The 19192-nt window shown below is 32.1% G+C and overlaps 1 pseudogene; it reads right to left on the bottom strand.

The window, feature by feature from the left end:
* Positions 1 to 254: 254 nt before the first annotated feature.
* LOC120215662 lies at positions 255 to 2833 on the bottom strand (annotated as a pseudogene).
* Between the last annotated feature and the right edge of the window lie 16359 nt (positions 2834 to 19192).

The following is a 19192-nucleotide window of genomic DNA, read 5'->3' as shown; positions in this document are numbered from 1 at the left end:
CATATTATATATAAGCAATCCATTTGCATACAATATATTCACATTAAGTTATCAAAAATATTGTAATCATATACCGATACAAAATATCACGACATAATAAAGTTTGTCACATAAGATTCCTCAAAACCCTATACAAATATAAAGGGATTATGTTCAGTCAAAATGAAGAGAAGAAACTATCATTCATCTATTCGATATGCCATTTGCTATAATAAATAAAATGCTTGTGAAAACTCAAGAGAAGAAACTATCACCTAGAGGTTGCTGTGTATCCGTCGCGATGCCCTTTTGCCATCTCTATGTAATCTGTAAACTCTCCTGAGATCGGTAAATCGAGTTATCCAATTCAGCTCCCACCTTATCTTAGTTGGATCACTATACACTTCTGCATTGTCTCTAGGTCAGGGGGCAAGATAGTCGACTTTGATCTTCACCCCAGTGGCTTTCTTACATGCCTCCACAAAACTCCTTCATATATCTACCTCTTCCGGTGCCAACATTGTAGATTCCCACTTTATGGGGCTTTGTGTTTTGAAGAGCTTTCACATGAGCATCGACCAGGTCAGCAACGTCGATAATCACGGATGCAAGTCCCGTCGTGTGTTTTATAGTCAATTCCTTGACCTACACAAAAATCACAATAACCATAACAAATTTCACCAAAATCATTTTAAAACCATAAGGTAAAACTATGGACATCTTGGGTGACAGGTGTGATAACATTATAAAAGTTATAAGAACATAACAACATACAAAAAGCACATACAAAGTACAGTTATAGTAATTAATACACAAATTATTTTATCATATACACAATCTTTTTCACTCGAAAATACATCATTGTTAAACATGGAATGACAGATAATCATAGTTCAGTCCAAATTTTTCAAATCTTCAATAAGCTCTAAGATCTGCCTAATGTATTAGGCATATGCTGGTAAGGTGATATCATAAAATAAAGTTAAATTAATACACAAAGTATCCAGTTATGCAAAATCATCATCTATAGTAAACTTGTTTTAAGAAAAATATGAAAATGTAAGCATTATAATGATCATAGATTTTTTTCTAGTAACTGTCAAACTTTAGAATCACTTATATACTTTTGATTCTAATGAACTTTACTTGATACTCACACATAGAAAATCAATGATTTGATTGAATGCATATTTTCACTTCAGTATACTTCTTTGCACTTCCCATTGTTAGGAAGAGAATACATTCACAAAATTATCCAATTTCACATCAACAATATACATGGCCTTCAAGAAGTATATGTGGTGTTCACAATCTTCCTAAAATAATGAAGTGTTCTACATTGTTTACACGACTAGTTATTTACATCTTGACCCCATGTGTAGCTGAAATACGTAGCAATCATTAAAAAATCATAGTGAAGGGATAAAAGGAAACACACCTTGAGACCAAGAATAATACACAAGTTGCATCAAAACAAGCACCTGAAATTCGTCCATGCTCATGCTACTCAGGTCTGGGAGCCTCACCTAATCTTCCTTCAGGATCTGACCTGATCACATTGAAGTATCTAAAATTCACAAAAATATATATAAATCATAACCTTAGTAAATTCCTTTTAATGTTTAAGTTTTTAATAACAAATAATATTAATAAGAGATATTGTGGATATCAGCAATTGTGGTCAGAACTCTACACATTGAATATGATAGTAGAAGCCCTTCAAGGTCTACAAAGTTCATCAATCCTAAATTATTCTGAACTAAGCTGCCTTCTATGGTTTCCTTGTAATCTAGAACTACAAAAGACTGTGTAAAAACAAGACTATGTAGACCTTGCATGTATGTCTTATATATGTAGCAGTTTGCTGGAAGAACAATAAAAACTTATCAACTAACTCCCTCCAATGAAAGTATAATGCTAAAATACTTAGTTTTGGTTTAAGGCATGGAAGACTTCTGGGATGCTATGTTGATAAAATTATGCATATTGAGAAAAGAAAACATGGAGTAAACTCAAAGCTCCAAAAAGTAACCTAAAATAAACGTTAGGATCATTACTGCAATGTCTTAATTTTTGGAGAAATCCACGATGATATCTTCTGCCATCTTCTTAGCTTTTCCATATGGATTGATTGAAACCTAGTTGGTTCCAAACGAAGGTCAGTTTCCTTGTAATACAACTCTATATAATCCATAAATTGATGAAGGCTGACCCTTTAATATTTGGCCTCAAACAAAAATTTAAAAAGTTATCAAGCATAAAACCAAGTTTGCAACGTGCCTGTTGGGTTTCTTTAGTGATTGGCATCTTCTGAGGCTCCCCATATGTGGCACATGTACTATAATATATCAAAGTCCTAACACCATGAGAAGCCATTAACTCTAGGACCACCAAGGTGTTTGAAGTAATGTTGTGAATACCTACAAATCATGGGAATATATAGCATAAGAACATAATTTTGAGATTAGTTTAAATCATACAAAAACTTCCCAATCAAAGATCAAGGAGTTAATTTTAAATGTCAAAAGATAAATGATTTTTAATAACATAGCTAATGAAAATACAAGAGGACATTTGAATGGTGATGGTGTTAGAAAAAATCCATCTATAGAACGAATATAAAGTTGGATTTACCCAAACCCACAAGGAAATGAAAACAGGAATTTCATGGCAGATACACCGAAGAAATGAAAAAAATGAATTTACCCGAAAGTAAAGCAAAAGAACATTAATGGGACATTGAAGGAGGCCAAGAAAATAAAAAAAGAAGGGGGAACCTTGAAGAAGAACCCGTTTCCTGGTCTTTATCGAGAGGGAAGAACTGTCGGGTCACGGGAGCCGGTTCACTCTCCATGGAGCACTCTTCTTCTTCTTCTTCGTGAGGCACCGAGAAATCGAAAATCCTGCTACTTCTCTTTTTTAACCCGCTTTAACTCGTTCACCAACTTCTTCTTCTGATCCATCCTCGATCACCAAAGCTGAAGAACTTGAATTCGACATGGATCCGTCCCGTTTTCCCTTGTCTTCATTACTGTCTACGGAAGTCTTCTACGATGAACAACCCTTGGATTCATCGTCTCTCGGTTGTTGATACGGCGAGTCAGAGATCTCACATTTTCCCCTCTTTCTCAGGTTATAATCTCCACACAAAAAAGCAACAAACTTAAGAAAATATCCTCACCAAAAAAAAAAGAAAACCAAAAAATTCAGAGATAAACTAGAAAAGCCTCGATCTTTTCTCTCCCTTCACTTTGTAGATAAACAATGAGGGAATGGCGAAACCAGTGGACTGATGCAAAGAAGAAAAGGAAAAAGAGAAAAGGGGGAAGTATGGGGCGTGAATTGATTAACGAGGGGGAGAGAAGCGGGAAAGGATAAAATAATGGGAAATTAAAAATATGACTCCTAAAGATGACACATTTAAAACCGTACTCTGTGTTTTTGTAAATTTTTTGGATTATGACTATTAAATATGACACACATGTTTTTGTAAATTTTTTGGATTGTAAGTCATAAATCGTTCATATTTTTAAAAACATGAAATTTTTTAATGACACACATGTTTTGCAAGTCATAAATTAGCGTGTGTCATTAAAGGTATATTTTCTTGTAGTGGAAAAGTTGGAGCAATGCTTTAGGATTTTTTTAATAGGGTTAAAATTTATCCATCCACGGTGAGTGGTGGCTGGTAGAAAGATAAACGGTGTTAGGTTTTTGACCGAGAAAAAGGAAAAAAGAAACGTTTGAGAAATTTAGTTTATGTTTAGGTTAGGATTAATCTAAAATTAGGTATTTAGGTTTAATTTTGTTTAATTCCTTATAAGTTAGCTGTGTTTTTATGTTTTGGCCATATGATCCCTATTTTTAATTTATTTTGAATTCATTGCTCTGTTTGTATTTTTTTTATTTGGTCAATTGTTACTTTTCGTTTTATGTTGAATTGAGACTTGTATTTTATTTTTATCACATTATAGTCCTGGATTAATTTTGTTATTGATAAATCCTAATAAATTATCAATTTATTTTTATGTTAATTCACCAATTTGTATAATTTGTAAATTATGACTACCATAATAACTTATCGATTAGCGATGAATGAATATACCAGTCTCAGTCTACGAGTACATATCTCAACCTTCATGACATAGTTCTCGATCAATTAACATAGAACCTACTAAAATTTGGCTCTTACACCACTAGATGTAACACCTGCAAAACCATAACCCGTATACGCAAACTAATACGAGTTATAGATGTCAAATAGAAATTCAAAACATTTCTTTAATTAACTAAGTAAATTTATGTTTCATTCAAACATCTCAAGCTTCATAACTTGAAAATTATAAATAATTATTCAGAGAAAAATCATAATAGAATGTTGTTTGTTATCAATTCAAAACCAGTTTCACGCAGTGATAATAATTATGTTCTATTTTCATAAAATAAATAAGACTGCTAACACGTTTGATTTAGAACCCAAATTAAGTTTTTCTAAGTATAGTTTAATATCACAATATTTATTCATACTATTAATTTTAATACTAACTATATTAAGAAATTACATACATTTCTTCTCGTATACATGCCATCTAAGACTTTTAGAATATAGTAGGATGTCATCATTGTTTACATATAAATATTCCTTGGAGATTGATACCAAGCTCAGCTCATTACTTATTTTCTTCTTTTTTTCCTACGCATGAAAATCATCGCCCGCTAAGTATACACTTAGTAGGCAATCATATAAATATTCAAAACAATGTAACGTATAAATATAAATGAGTAATAATATTCAATGCAATATGATCACTTTACTGCTTCCAACCATTACCATTTTACAAGATAACGAATATAAATTTTCTTAACAATATACTTTCCATTTACCCATAAGCTTATAAGCTTATTTACCTGTTTATCATTTATTAACGAATAAACCATAGCCCAATTTAAACCCTCAGGACCCTAGGTATTCGAGTCAAATATATGTACCGTAGTGCTAAACTTGCACTAAGCTTACGCTCTAGTGCTAATCCAGATATGACACACGAGGACATTCCCACCACCTACAATAGGTTTACACTCTAGTGCTAATCTGAATTGACTCATAGATTGTGCCCACCACCTGCACTTAATGTCCTTATACACTAATGCTAATATAACCTATAGCTGCTACACTCTATGGCATGCCAACTATACTGTAATACCCCAAATATTAGGTCAAGAACTTTATTAAACATATTTGAATTGAAAATTTATTTGAATAAATGCTATAAGATGAGGAAATGATTGGAATAGTGTTAGACTAAATTATATCAATAAAATAAAAGGGAATTTTGGTCATTTAAATTAAATGAATTTTAAATTCATGTTTTTTTTAATGGTATTAAATAAGGGGGAGGGGAAATGAGGTTAGCCAAAAAACCTATTTCTCTTTTTTTCTTCTTTCTCGTGGAGCAAGCTCTCTCCATAGCAAAGATGAGGCTTTCTTTGGATAGTTTATTCTTCCATTTTTAGTTGGTTTTTGAAGCATTGAATATTATAGAAGCTCGAGGAAGGATTAAATAGAATTAAACCTAAAAGATGGATGAAATATGGGATATTTAAGGAAATGGATTTTGTAATGATATGTTATGATATGAGTATTTATTGATATTTTCTAGTAGATTTGACTTGCCAATGAAGTAAATAAGAGATTATAAGCATTGGATGAGTTTAAAAACAAGTCAGAAAATATGGTGTGATTGTTAGATTTAAGTGAGCTTGATAGATTTTAGATGTTTTAAGATATTAAGTGAAGGAAAGTTAATAGGATAAGTAGAGAAGAGTTTAGTAGCAATGTTAGGGGTAAACATAGAGAAATTTAACTAATTTTGGGTAAGTTTTGTGTTGAAAAATGTAAAATATGGGTAAGAGTATTGGTACTGATCACATAGTACTGATACTATAGGCTTAAAATCAATAGAATTCGCTGAGTAGTATCGATACTGATTCAAGTGGATCGATACAAGAAGAATATCGTTACTATGAGGATGGTATCGATACCACTGTCAACAAAATGTAGAAATGATACCAGTACCGTAATAGGGTATCGGTACTATAGTATAGTAGTATCGATTCCATGGGTAGGGTATCGATACTATTGAGTAAGAAATGTTAAGATATGCTAATATTGTTATGAAAATATAATAATATGTACTTGAGTAACGTTTAAGTATAATTGTTAGGAATTATACTAACAATTGATATTGTACGTGTCTTTATTGGATGCTCGAGTAGATCGAAATCAAGCTCCCAAGTCAAGCAAAACAAAAGGAAAAGGCAAAGTACCTGAGTAATCAACTTTGCATTTTAGTTATAATAGCGAGGTAAATCAGGTGAGTGATTTATTATGTAAGTAGATGTTAAGGTAGTTATAGATATATGATGATTACCCAATGGGCACTAAGTGTGCAAAAAGTAAAGAAATTCAGAATTAGTTTATGAATTTCCAAATGGGAACTTTGTGTGAAAAAAATAGGAAATTCATAATTAGTTTATGAATTTCCATATGGGTACTTTGTGTGCAAAAACTAAGAAATTATATCAATTTATGTATCGGTAGTGAGTGTGCAACCCACGTAAATTATAATAAGCTTGTAAATTATTGTATTGCCACTACGTGTGCAAACTATATAGTTTGTAACGAATTGAAAGAGTTAATGAATATTAGGAATAAATATTAGAATAGAAACTATTCCAAAAGTAAAAGATTACTGGCCTAGATCTGCATTTGACTGAAAGATGTCAATTATGCCAGTTAGATGAACGGTTAAATATCGTTGAGTAAAAAATTAGTGCCCTAGCTGTGCATTTGGAAAAAATGTGTCAATTATGCCAGTTAGATGAACAGTTAAATACAATTGAGCAAAAGAATAATGGCCTAGTTGTGCATTTAGCAGAAAGGTGTCATTTATACCAGTTAGATGAACGGTTAAATACTGTTGAGCAAAAGAATAATGGCCTAGTTGTGCATTTGGCAGAAAGGTATCATTTATGCCAGTTAGATGAACGGTTAAATACTGTTGAGTAAAATATTAATGGCCTAGCTGTGTATTTGGTAGAAAGGTGTCAATTATGGTAGTTAGATGAACAGTTAAATTCCATTGAGTAAAATATTAATGGCCTAGTTGTGCATTTGGTAGAAAGGTTTCAATTATGCCAGTTAGATGAATGGTTAAATACTGTTGAGTAAATGATTAATGGCCTAGCAGTTCATTTGGAAGAAATGTGTCAATTATTCAAGTTAGATGAATGGTTAAATACCTTTGAGTAAAAGATTAATAGCCTAGCTGTGCATTTGACATAAAAGTGCCAATTATGCCAGTTAAATGAATGATTAAGTACCGTTGAGTAAAATATTAATGTCCTAGCTTTGCATTTGGTCGAAAGGTGTCAATAATGCAGTTAGATGAATGATTAAATACCGTTGAGTAAAATATTAATGGCTAGATGTGCATTTGGTAGAAATGTGTAATTATGCCAGTTGGATGAATGGTTAGATATCATTGAGTAAATGATTAATGGCCTAGCTCTGCATTTGACAGAAAAGTGTCAATTAAGCAAGTTAGATGAAAGGCTAAATGTCTTTCGGTAAAATAAAAAAACGAGGTATTAACAGTATTTAACGTGCAACCCATAATGATTATAAAAGATAGATGATCATTTGCTACTATGATGTAATACATGTATAATGCTTTCTCATTTAATGTACACAGGGTAAATAAAGTTACGAGCTTATACAAAATGGTGTATTAATAGTATTTATGGTGTCGTCCACTAAGATTGCCAAGGTTATTGATATGGTGTCACTAGAAAGTAATTGATGACACTCCTTACTAACTTTAATGTTATTACTATGCATGTTCTAATAAATGTCCGAATCCTCTAACTCGCGTAGAGCAGGGGAACAAGAGATGATAGATGGGACTTGTAGCAAAAGTTACGAGGCTAATAGTGAGTAGCCAATCCCATCTGAAAATGCTAGTGCGCCTGCACATCAAAGTTGGATGGATCTGTATCTTTACTTAGAGGATCAACTCAATATTCGTGGTCAAATACTATAATGTATGCACCATCAAAGCAAGTGACCTGGCAATTCTTCCTGAAAGAATTCAAGAACATGTATGTGGGTGAACAGTTCAAACGAGAGATGTTGTTAAAGTTAGCCAATCCCATATGAAATGCTAGTGCGCCTGCACATCAAAGTTGGATGGATCTGTATCTTTACTTAGAGGATCAACTCAATATTGGTGGTCAATACTATAATGTATGCAACATCAAAGCAAGTGACCTGGCAATTCTTCCTGAAAGAATTCAAGAACATGATGTGGTGAACAGTTCAAACGAGAGATGTTGTTAAAGTTCCTAAATTTAAAACAGGTGATTGAACAATACATGATATGAGTTGAGAGTTAAGTCGTTTTGCTATTGAGGTGGTTCCTAATAAAAGGCCCAACACGATTGGTTTATTGAGAGGTTGAGACCTAAATTGAAAGAAACGATGTTGGCTTTGAGTTTGCCTAACTTGCAAGAAGTTATTAACCAAGCCAAAGCTATTGAGAGAGCTCAAGAGGAGACATTAGCAGTGGAACAAAGTTTACAAATGGGGAAAAAGGTTGGAACGCCTTCAATTCCCCATTATGGTATGAGATGCAAGGGCTCAATTTCTAAAGATATAGACAAATAGGTTCTATATAGCTTCATTAAAACAAACATCACAGTTGGTCACTGCTATCTCGGGTAGAGCAGTGGGAGAAAGAAATGTATGTAAGACATGTGGTAGAGTACACTTGGGAGTATGCAGACTTCTCAGTGGAGCTTGCTTCCATGTGGCGAGACTGATCACTTTGCTCGAAATTGTCCAAAGAAATCTGGGGACCATTCGGTACAATCGAAAGATCTATGGAAGCTTTAATAGAAACAAAGGAAGGGGAAGTTCAAGGGACAAGATGAACCCTTATAGCGACGAGAGACTCGGGGAGTAGCCAGAATCTATATTATGACCAATGAGGATCGGATGACCTATAAATCATAACAGGTACTTTTTATCTTTTTCATGAGCCATTATTTTATTAGTTTACCCTTGATTTATGCACTCATACATTAGTACAAAGTTGGCAAGAGCTAGAGGAATTCCTGTAGAACCAATCTTGAGTAAAATGATAGCCGTAAACCTTAATGGGTCATGGTACAGGTGTGAGTAAAAAGTAGTAACAGTTAATAAGATTCTAGGCCTATGTTCTTGGTGAATCTGATGTAATTACCAACTGATGAGTTAATATCATTGCTTAAAGTGATATTGATAATGATTGTGAAGAGAATGATGTCATATATATTATATTATGTGATAGATACTCAAATAATTAAAGTAGAATTGTCTGATAATTTCTCAAAATTAGGAAATTATAGATGTCTTTTTAGATAAATATGTTGGTTACCTCCAAATCGAGAGGTGGAATTCAAGGTTATTGGTTATTAAAGTATTGAACATGCTTCTATGATTTAGTATCAAATGATCTAAGTGAATCAAGAGAATTAGGGGTTCAATTATAGAGTTGATTGATCAAAGTTTATCATCCCGAGTATTTATCATGACAAGTAATTGAGTTATTAGTGAAAACAAATATAAATATATAGGTAATGCCTAGATTTTCGCGTTTAAATAAGACTCTTCGAGAGAAGAACTTATATGAAAAACTATCCCAATGTGAAACTCTAGTTACCAGAGATGGTTTTCGTTGGCTAGGTTGTTTCTATATAAGGTATAAGTAGATACTGAGAGAACCTCATGTTGTAGTTAGAAACTCCCAAAGAATAATTCTGAAGTTTAGATTTATTTGAGGCTTGTTGGATTACTAAGGTTAGTGAAGAACTTTTCGATGTTAGCCTTGTTGCTAACTAAGTTTTAAAGAAATAAATTATTCTTAAGATATTAAATACGTTTAACTATGCATTGAGTGAAACAAATAGAAACAACATTTAATGATTGGGTTGGTGACCTGGTTTGAATGGAGTCATCATGAAAATAAATTCGATTAATGAATCATGAAAAAAACCAATACAAATATTGACTAGAGAATCCAGAGACTGCATAGCAAAACTATTCCTCTAGTTGTAGTATGTGGTAAACGCACAAGGTCTTTAAATTCAAGGATAAATTTCTTAAGAGGGAGAATTGTAATACCCCAATATTAGGTGAGAGACTTTATTAAAGATTTGAAATTGAAATTTATTTCAATAAATGGTAAAAGACGAGGGAAATGATTTAGAATAGTGTTAGAATAAATTGTATCAATAGATGAATAAAGAGGCATTTTGGTCCTTTAAAGGAAAATAATTTTTAATTCAATTTTTTCTTTAATAGGTATTAAATAAGGGAAACGAGAAAGGTTAGTCAAAAGCTATTTCTCTTTTCTTCTTCTTTCTCGTGGAGCAAGTTCTCTCCCACAGCAAAGGTTAGGTTTTGTTTGGATAGTTTTCTTCTTCCATTTTCTGGTTTGTTTTTGAAGCATTGAATATTATAGAAGCTTAAGGAAGATTAATAGGATTAACCAAAAAGATGGATGAATATGAGAAATTTAAGGAAATCGGGTTTTGTATTGATATGTTATGATATAAGTATTTATTGATGTTTACTAGTAGATTTCACTTGTCATGAAGTAATAAGATATTAAAAGCATTGGATGAGTTTAAAAACAAGTTAGAAAATATGGTGTGATACATAGATCAAGTGAGCTTGAGAGATTTTAGATGCTTTAATATACTGAATGAAGTAAAGTTAATATGATAAGTAGAGAAGAGTTTAATAGCATTGTTGGGTAAACATAAATAAATTTGTATAAGTTTAAGTTAAAAAATGTAAATATGGGTAAGGGTCGATACTGATCGAATAGTACTGATACTATAGGCTTAAAATCAGTAGAATTCCCTGAGTAGTATCAATATCGATTCAATTGGTATCGATACTAGGAGTATCAATACTACGAGGATAGTATCGATCCATTGTTAACAGAATGTAGAAATGGTATCGGTACCCTAATAGGGTACCACTACTATAGTATAGTAATATCGATACCATGGTAGGGGTATCGATACTATTAAGTCAGAAATGTTAAGATAAGCTAATATTGTTATGGAAATATAACAATATGTACTATTGAGTAACGTTTAAGTATATTGTTAGTAATTATACTAACAATTTATATTGTACGTGTCTTTATTGGATGCTTGAGTAGATCGAAATTAAGCTCGAGTCAAGCAAAACAAAAGGCAAAGGCAAAGTACCTGAGTAATCCAGGTGAGTGCATTTATTATGTACGTAGATGTTACGGTAATTATAGATTTATGATATATTGATATATGTATGATGATTACCCAATGGGCACTAAATGTGCAAAAGTTAAGAAATTCATAATTAGTTTATGAATTTCGATATGGGCACTTTGTATGGAAAAACTAAGAAATTATATGAATTTTGTATTGGTAGTGAGTGTGCAACCCACGTAAATTATAATAAGTTTGTAAACTACTGTATTGTCTCTGTGTGCAAACTATATAGTTTATAACAAATTAAAAGATTAATGGCCTAGCTGTGCATTTGGCAGAAATGTGTCAATTATGCCAGTCAGATGAACGGTTAAATATCATTGAGTAAAAGATTAATGACCTAGTTTATGCATTTGGTAGAAAGGCATAGATTATTCCAGTTAGATGAACGGTTAAATACATTGAGTGAAAGATTAATGGCCTAGTTGTACATTTTGGCAGAAAGATGTCAATTATGACAGCTAGATGAACTGTTAAATACCGTTGAGTAAAAGATAAATGGCCTTGCTGTGCATTTGGCAGAAAGGTGTCAATTATACCAGTTAGATGAACTGTTAAATATTGTTGAGTAAAAGATTAATGGCCTAGATGTGTATTTGGCAGAAATGTTTCAATTATACCAGTTATGAACAATTAATATTGAGTAAATATTAATGGACTAGATGTACATTTGGCAAAAGGTGTCAGTCATGAGTTAGATGAACGGTTAAATACCATTGAGTAAAAGATTAATGACCGAATTATGCATTTGGCATAAAGGTGTCAATTATGTAAGTTATATGAACGTTTAAATACTGTTGAGTAAATAATGGCCTAGTTTGCATTTGGCAGAATGGTATCAATTATGCAGTTAGATGGATGATTAAATATCTTTGAGTAAAAGATTAATGGCCTAACTGTGCATTTGGAAGAAAGGTGTCAATTATGCCAGTTAGATGATCGGGTAATACCGTTGAGTAAAAGATTAATGCCTAGTTGTGCATTTGGTAGAAGTTGTCAATTATACCAGTTATATGAATGGTTAAATATCGTTCAGTATAAGATAATGGTCTAGTTGTGCATTTGAAAGGTGTGAATTATGCCAGTTAGATGAACGGTTAAATACAGCTGAGTAAAAGATTAATGGCCTAGGTGTGCATTTGGTAGAGAGGTGTCAATTATGCCAGTTAGATGAATGATTAAATATCGTTGAGTAAAAGATTAATGGCCTAGCTGTGTATTTGACAGAAAATTGTCAAATATGCAAGTTAGATGAATGGTTAAATGCATTTGGGGAAAATAATAAAGGAATTATAATGTATTGTGATATAAATAGTACATAACTGGTATGAAGGGATGATGTATATATAATGTACAACAATTCATAACTAGTTTGAATGAATGTCATAAAGTAAAGCATAAACAGTATAATTGGGATTAAAAGATGCTCAAATGAAAATACAAATGGTGTATACCAGTATTTAAGGTGCCACCCATAATGATTATAAAAGATTAATGATCATTTGGTACTATTGTGCAATACATGTATAGTGATGTCTAATTTAATGTACACATGGAAAATAAAGCATAATGGGAAAATATACAGAAGGTATGATGGGCATACAAAAATAATTACAATTATTGTATGAAGAATTATGGTTTAACTAAGAAGGGCTTCCGGTCCTTATGAATTATGCAATTTAATTCTTCATTCAGTTGTCATAATGTTTGTATCAATTGTGATATCTTTAGGTATTATTTCTCACTAAGTAAATACTTAATGTGTGTTGATTTCTTTCATAGGGAACAATCAAGGTTTTGTCGAGTATGGAGTGCAGCAGTAACAACTTTCATCAATTAAAGTTGACTTCAGTAATATTAGGGCAATCTTATTCATTTCGAAAACTTAGTTGGCATGTAATTGAACTATAGAAAATATTTTATAATGTATTGAAAGTGATAGTTTTAGTATTTTGCTTCTATGAATATTATACTTGGTGGTTGTTAAAGTTGAAACAAAATTTTACGGGTTTTCAAATGACATATTGTTTTAAATTATGATGTGACCTCTGTATCTCGGGTATGGAAAGGTATACGGGATATGGGTGTTACATTTATTTGTATCAGAGTTACAGGTTTAGCCAATTCTTGGCTAAAACTAAGTTCATTTAAAATGAGAAAAAGGGATTACATGCCTCTAAGATTGTCAATATTATTGATATGGTGTCATTAGAAAGTAATTGATGAAACTCCTTACTAACTGTAATTATTACTATGCATGTTCTAATAGATGTCTGAATCCTTGAACTCGCGTAGAGCGGGGAACAAGAGATGAGAAATGGGACTGGTAGCAAAAGTTATGAGGCTAATAGTGAAGTCGTCCCATCTGAAAATACTAGTGCTCCTCCACATCAAGAGATGCTGGTACCAGAGTATACAACTTTTATGCAAGCTCTCAATGCTATATTGACCCGTTTTCAACCTCCCCCTCCTCCCTCTGATCCTCCAGCTCCGAGAATATTGATCCCAAAAGAGATGAAGAGCCTGGGAGCTCCAGAGTTCCTGGGTTAAGGGGGTAAAGGTCCTATGTAGGGCGACTTATGGTTAATGATGTTATAATGCTCGAAAGTCTTCACTATTCGATTGGTGGTCAAATACTGCAATGTATGCACCGCAGGAGCAAGTAACCTGGCAATTCTCCTGGAAGAATTCAAGAACAAGTATGTGGGTGAACAGTTCAAACGGGAGATGTTGATAAAGTTCCTAAATTGAAACTAGGTAATTCAAATACATGAGTATGAGGCTGAGGTTGAGTATAATAAGTTAAGTTGTTTTTCTACTGAGGTGGTTCCCAATGAAAAGGCTCGACGCGATTGGTTTATTGAGAGGTTGAGACCTAAATTGAAAGAAATGATGTTGGCTTTGAGTTTGCCTAACTTGCAAGAAGTTATTAACCGAGCCAAAGCTATCGATAGAGCTCAAAAAGAGATAATAGTAGTGGAACAGAGTTCACAAATGGGGAAAAAGGGTTGGAATGCCTTCAATTCCCCATTATGGTATGAGATGCAAGGGCTCAATTCTAAAGATATAGACAAATAGGGTTATTGTAGCTTCATTAAAAACAAAACAATCACATTCGGTTCTGCTAGCTCGATAGAGCAGTGGGAGAAAAATGTATGTCAGACATGTAGTGCACTGGGGAGTGCAGACTACTGGAGCTAATGCAGACTGGTCACTTAGCCTGAAATTATCCAAAGAATGGGGACTATTCGGTGCAATCTGTAAGAACTGTGGCAGCTCTAATAGAAGCAGAGGAAGGGGAAGATCAAGGGGACAAGATGAACCCTTGTAGCGACAAGAGACTCGGGAGTCACCAAAATTTATAATTACGACCCATGAGGATCAGGATGACCTGTAAATCATAAAAGGTTCTTTTCATCTTTTTGATGAGCCTATATTTGTATTAGTTGACCCTTGATCTATGCACTCATATGTTAGTACAAGGTTGGCTATAGCTAGAGGAATTCCTATAGAACCAATCTTGAGTAAAATGATAGTCGTAAACCTTAATGGTTCATAGTACAAGTGGAGTAAAAGGTCGTAAACAATTAATAAAGATTCTAGGGGCTATGTTCCTGGTGAATCTGATGGAATTACTAATTGATGAGTTAAGATCATTGCTTAAAGTGATATTGATAATGATTGTGAAGAAAATAATGTCATACAAATATATAATAGTTTTTCTGATTAATGTGATATATACTCAAATAATTAAAGTAGAATTGTCTGATAATTTCACAAAATTAGGAATTATAGATGTCTTTTTAGAAATATCTTGGGTTACCACCAGATCGAGAGGTGGATTTCAAGGTTGTTGGTTATTAAAGTATTGAACATGTTTCTATGATTTAGTATCAAATGATCTGTAACACCCATAACCCGTATAATTATACCTATACAGATTATAGATGTCACCCGAATTTCTAAAACCATTTTCATTTCAAAATCGATTTAAATTTTATTTTCTTAAAATGTCACTGATATTAAAAATATCATATCATAATTTATATTTCGTTATAAACAAATTTAATTCAAATGATTTTTATGAATAGTGAATAATGAACAGTAACGGTACCAATGAACAGTGAATAGTGGAGGGTATCGGTACCCCTGTAGAAGGGAATCGGTTCCCCTTTAACATACACGTGGTTACTGTTTATTACTATTCACTGCTACAGTAACTTTCAAAAATTACATATAAAACTCATAAATATTAATCTTTCATCTCTATCAAGTTACCAATTTGTTTCCAAATTAATTCAACAAAACAAATTTAACTTTATCAAATTACAAGCCACTATCTTAATCAAATTCCATCATAGGATGTCTTACTGATATTGAAATATACTCCTCTATGCTTGATGTCAATTTGAACTCTTTATTCCACTACTGCTTTTTACCTACGCGTGAAAATCATCACATGCTAAGTATATACTTAGTGAGGCAATTAAAACAATAAACAGTGCAATACAATTCATGCATGAATTTCAATGTCAAATTAAAAATGCCATAAAATCATGTTACCAACATATCCAATATTTTTCAATGATCAAAATAATATAAAATCTCTTACCATTTATCCCATAAGCTCGTAAGTTTATTTTACCAAAATACATACCATTTAATTCCATAAGCTCGTAAGCTTATTTTACCAATATACTTACCATTTAATACCATAAGCTCGAAAGCTTATTTTACCTATATACTTGCCATTATTCCATAAGCTCGTAAGCTTATTTTCCATTTTATCATTTATTAACCAATAAACCATAAATCATAGCCCATAGTATAACTGTATGAGGAACCCGATATAGGAGTCAAATATTGCACTGAAGTGCTGAGGTCGAGCTTTGCTCACCTAATAATGCACCATAGTACTTGTACCATGTCTTCGCTAGACACTTTGAGGCCTGCACTATGTGTCTTCTCTAAACACTCTAGTACTACCTAATATGCAGCTGCTAGACTCTATGGCATGCCATTAATACCACTGACGCTCAATAACATACTTGGGTATATAATAAATTTTTTTCTCCATCCATGGCAAAGTATATCATAATTTAACAACGGGCAGTTCATACCCAAAAAACATTCATGGTAAAATATCACAGTTTCCAAAAATCAATGCATTATAATTTCATACTCTGACATATCAATGTCATGTCAATTTATAAAAATCATGTTGATATAAACAAGGTCGACTTATCGCATGTCTTCCTGATGTTGTATAAAACATCCATGTATAATTTCATGCATGTATTACACTCACCTTGACACTTTATAATTTTCCAATATACGAGCCTCACTATTGTCCATAATAACTCTTTTCTTTTATACTCGAATCGTTTTGAATACTGAGTAAATCACGATCTGTACAAAATATAGATTCATATCCATATATATGTTAGTATTGTATTAACATAAATACATTTCCAAAGTAAATTCCAAATAATACTTGAAACTTATTTCTATCAAATACTCAATACTTAATAATTCCTTTTAACATTGTAACCAAGTTTTCCAATTTACACAAAATGGTCCTTCACCATTTCACCACTTAAATTCTTAATACCAATAATTCCTGCATTGAAATTATTTCCATTCAAATGGTTTTACAAAAGCATAATTACATTTAAGTACCCCAACTATAAAATTATTGTACTTAAATCACTAATATTTTTAAACTTCTAAAATAGTCATATTTCACATTCTAACACTCATTTCAATTGCAAAACAACATTTTCCAGCGTAATACTCACTTATATATCACTTACACAACAACCCATCTATTTGATAGAATTTGAATTGATCTTCAACTTTTCAAAACTTACGAAATGGTCCCCAATTTTTCTAAGGCTTGTAGAATACTTTCTTCATCATTTCCAACCCATATATAAATTTTCCATAATTTTTCTCACTCAAACCATTCATGGCCGAAATTTAAAGAACAAGTTCTAGAAAGATTAAACATGTTCTAATCTTCTTTCATGCTTGAGTATAAATCAAATACCTCACAAACATCAAGATCCATAATTAAATTCATGATCGCTTATATAAACATAAACCCTTAGATTTGGGGTCTTTGAACATCCATAAGATTATCATGCAATATTGGTACCAAATAATAGGTTTTTCGCATATAACAATTTCCTTTTTACAACTTACTCAAAATCCTAAGTAAATTGCTTGAAAATTGAGTTGAAGTTTTCCGTCACCTTTGAAGAACACCCACGACAGCTTGGAGAAGAAGAAACTGAAATGTTCCCCCATTATTGTTATTCTAATGTTAATTAGATCTAGCACATGCTTAATATAATATTATAATAGATTTTCTTTATTCTATTCAATAAGAAATTCCATTTTTTCCCTTAATGAATCTCCATATTCACCTTAATGAATTAATTTGACTTTTATTTCTGAAATTCCCCTTTAATTTTGAAAAATTGTGTTTTAGTCACTAAATTTCACTATTTTGATTAAATCTGAAAAATTGCACATTTCCAAAAAAAATGTCTCTAATATAAAATATTAAAATAATATTTCCAACCAATTTATAACATCCTTCCAATTTTTGTAAAAATTCCACTTCGATCTAAAATACCAATTTCCTTAATGGCTTTAACCCTTTTTAGTTTTTCTTTACTAAAATTCCAAACCCAAAAAATATGATTTCTATAAAACTCCACTCTCAAGAGTAAACCATCTATTTATGGAATAAAATTCTTTTTAGGAAATTATCACTTAATTCCTCAAACTTTTCCCAAGTTTCTACTTTGACCATCAAACTTTCAAAAATTTCATTTTGGTCATTGTCTAAATTTTTGGGGTATTACATGATCTAAGTGAATCAAGAGATTAGGGGTTCAATTATAAGAGTTGATTGATCAAAGTTTATCATCCCGAGTATTTATCATGACAAGTAATTGAGTTATTAGTGAAAAGAAATAAAATCAATATTGTTATGCCTAGATTTTTGGTGTTTAAATAAGAATCTTCGAGAGAATAACTTATATGAAAAACTATCCCAATGTGAGAATCTAGTTAACAAAGATGTCTTTCGTTGGCCAGGTTGTTTTGGTATAAGGTATAAGAGTAGAACCTAAGAGAAGCTCATGTTGTAGTAAATTAGAAACTCCCAAAGAATAATTCTGAAGTTTAGATTTATTTGAGGCTTGTTATATTACTATTGAAGGTTAGTGAAGAACTTTTCGACGTTAGCCTTGTTGCTAACTAAGTTTTTAAAGAAAGATATTCTTCTTAAGATATTAAATACGTTAACTAAGAATTTAGGTGAAAATAAGAGGAACCAATATTTAATAAATTGGGCTGGTGACCTGGTTTGAATGGAGTCTTCATGAAAATAGAAATTCGAGTAGAAATTAATCATTAAAAAGAACCAATACAGATATTGAATAGAGAAATCCAGAGACTGTGTAGCAAAACAATTCCTCTAGTTGTAGTATTGTGGTAAACGCACAAGGTCTTTAAATCTAATGACGAATTTTATGAAGGGGGAGAGAATTGTAATACCACAAATATTAGGTCAGAGACTTTATTGAACAGATTTGAAATTGAATTTTTTTGAATAAATGGTAAAAGACGAGGAAATGATTTGGAATAGTGTTAGACTAAATTGTATCAATAGATTAATAAAGGGGGCATTTTGGTCCTTTAAAGTAAAATGAATTTTTAAATTCATTTTTTCTTTAATAGGGTATTAAACAAGGGGAAAGAGGAAATGAGGTTAGCCAAAAAGTTATTTCTCTTTTATTCTTCTTTCCCGTGGAGCAAGCTCTCTTCCATAGCAAAT

Source organism: Hibiscus syriacus, unplaced genomic scaffold, assembly GCF_006381635.1.
Source record: "Hibiscus syriacus cultivar Baekdansim isolate YM2019G1 unplaced genomic scaffold, ASM638163v2 tig00110151_pilon, whole genome shotgun sequence".
Lineage (NCBI taxonomy): Eukaryota > Viridiplantae > Streptophyta > Magnoliopsida > Malvales > Malvaceae > Hibiscus > Hibiscus syriacus.
The sequence above is the reverse complement of the archived record's forward strand: the minus strand, read 5'-3'. Positions and strand labels throughout refer to the sequence as shown.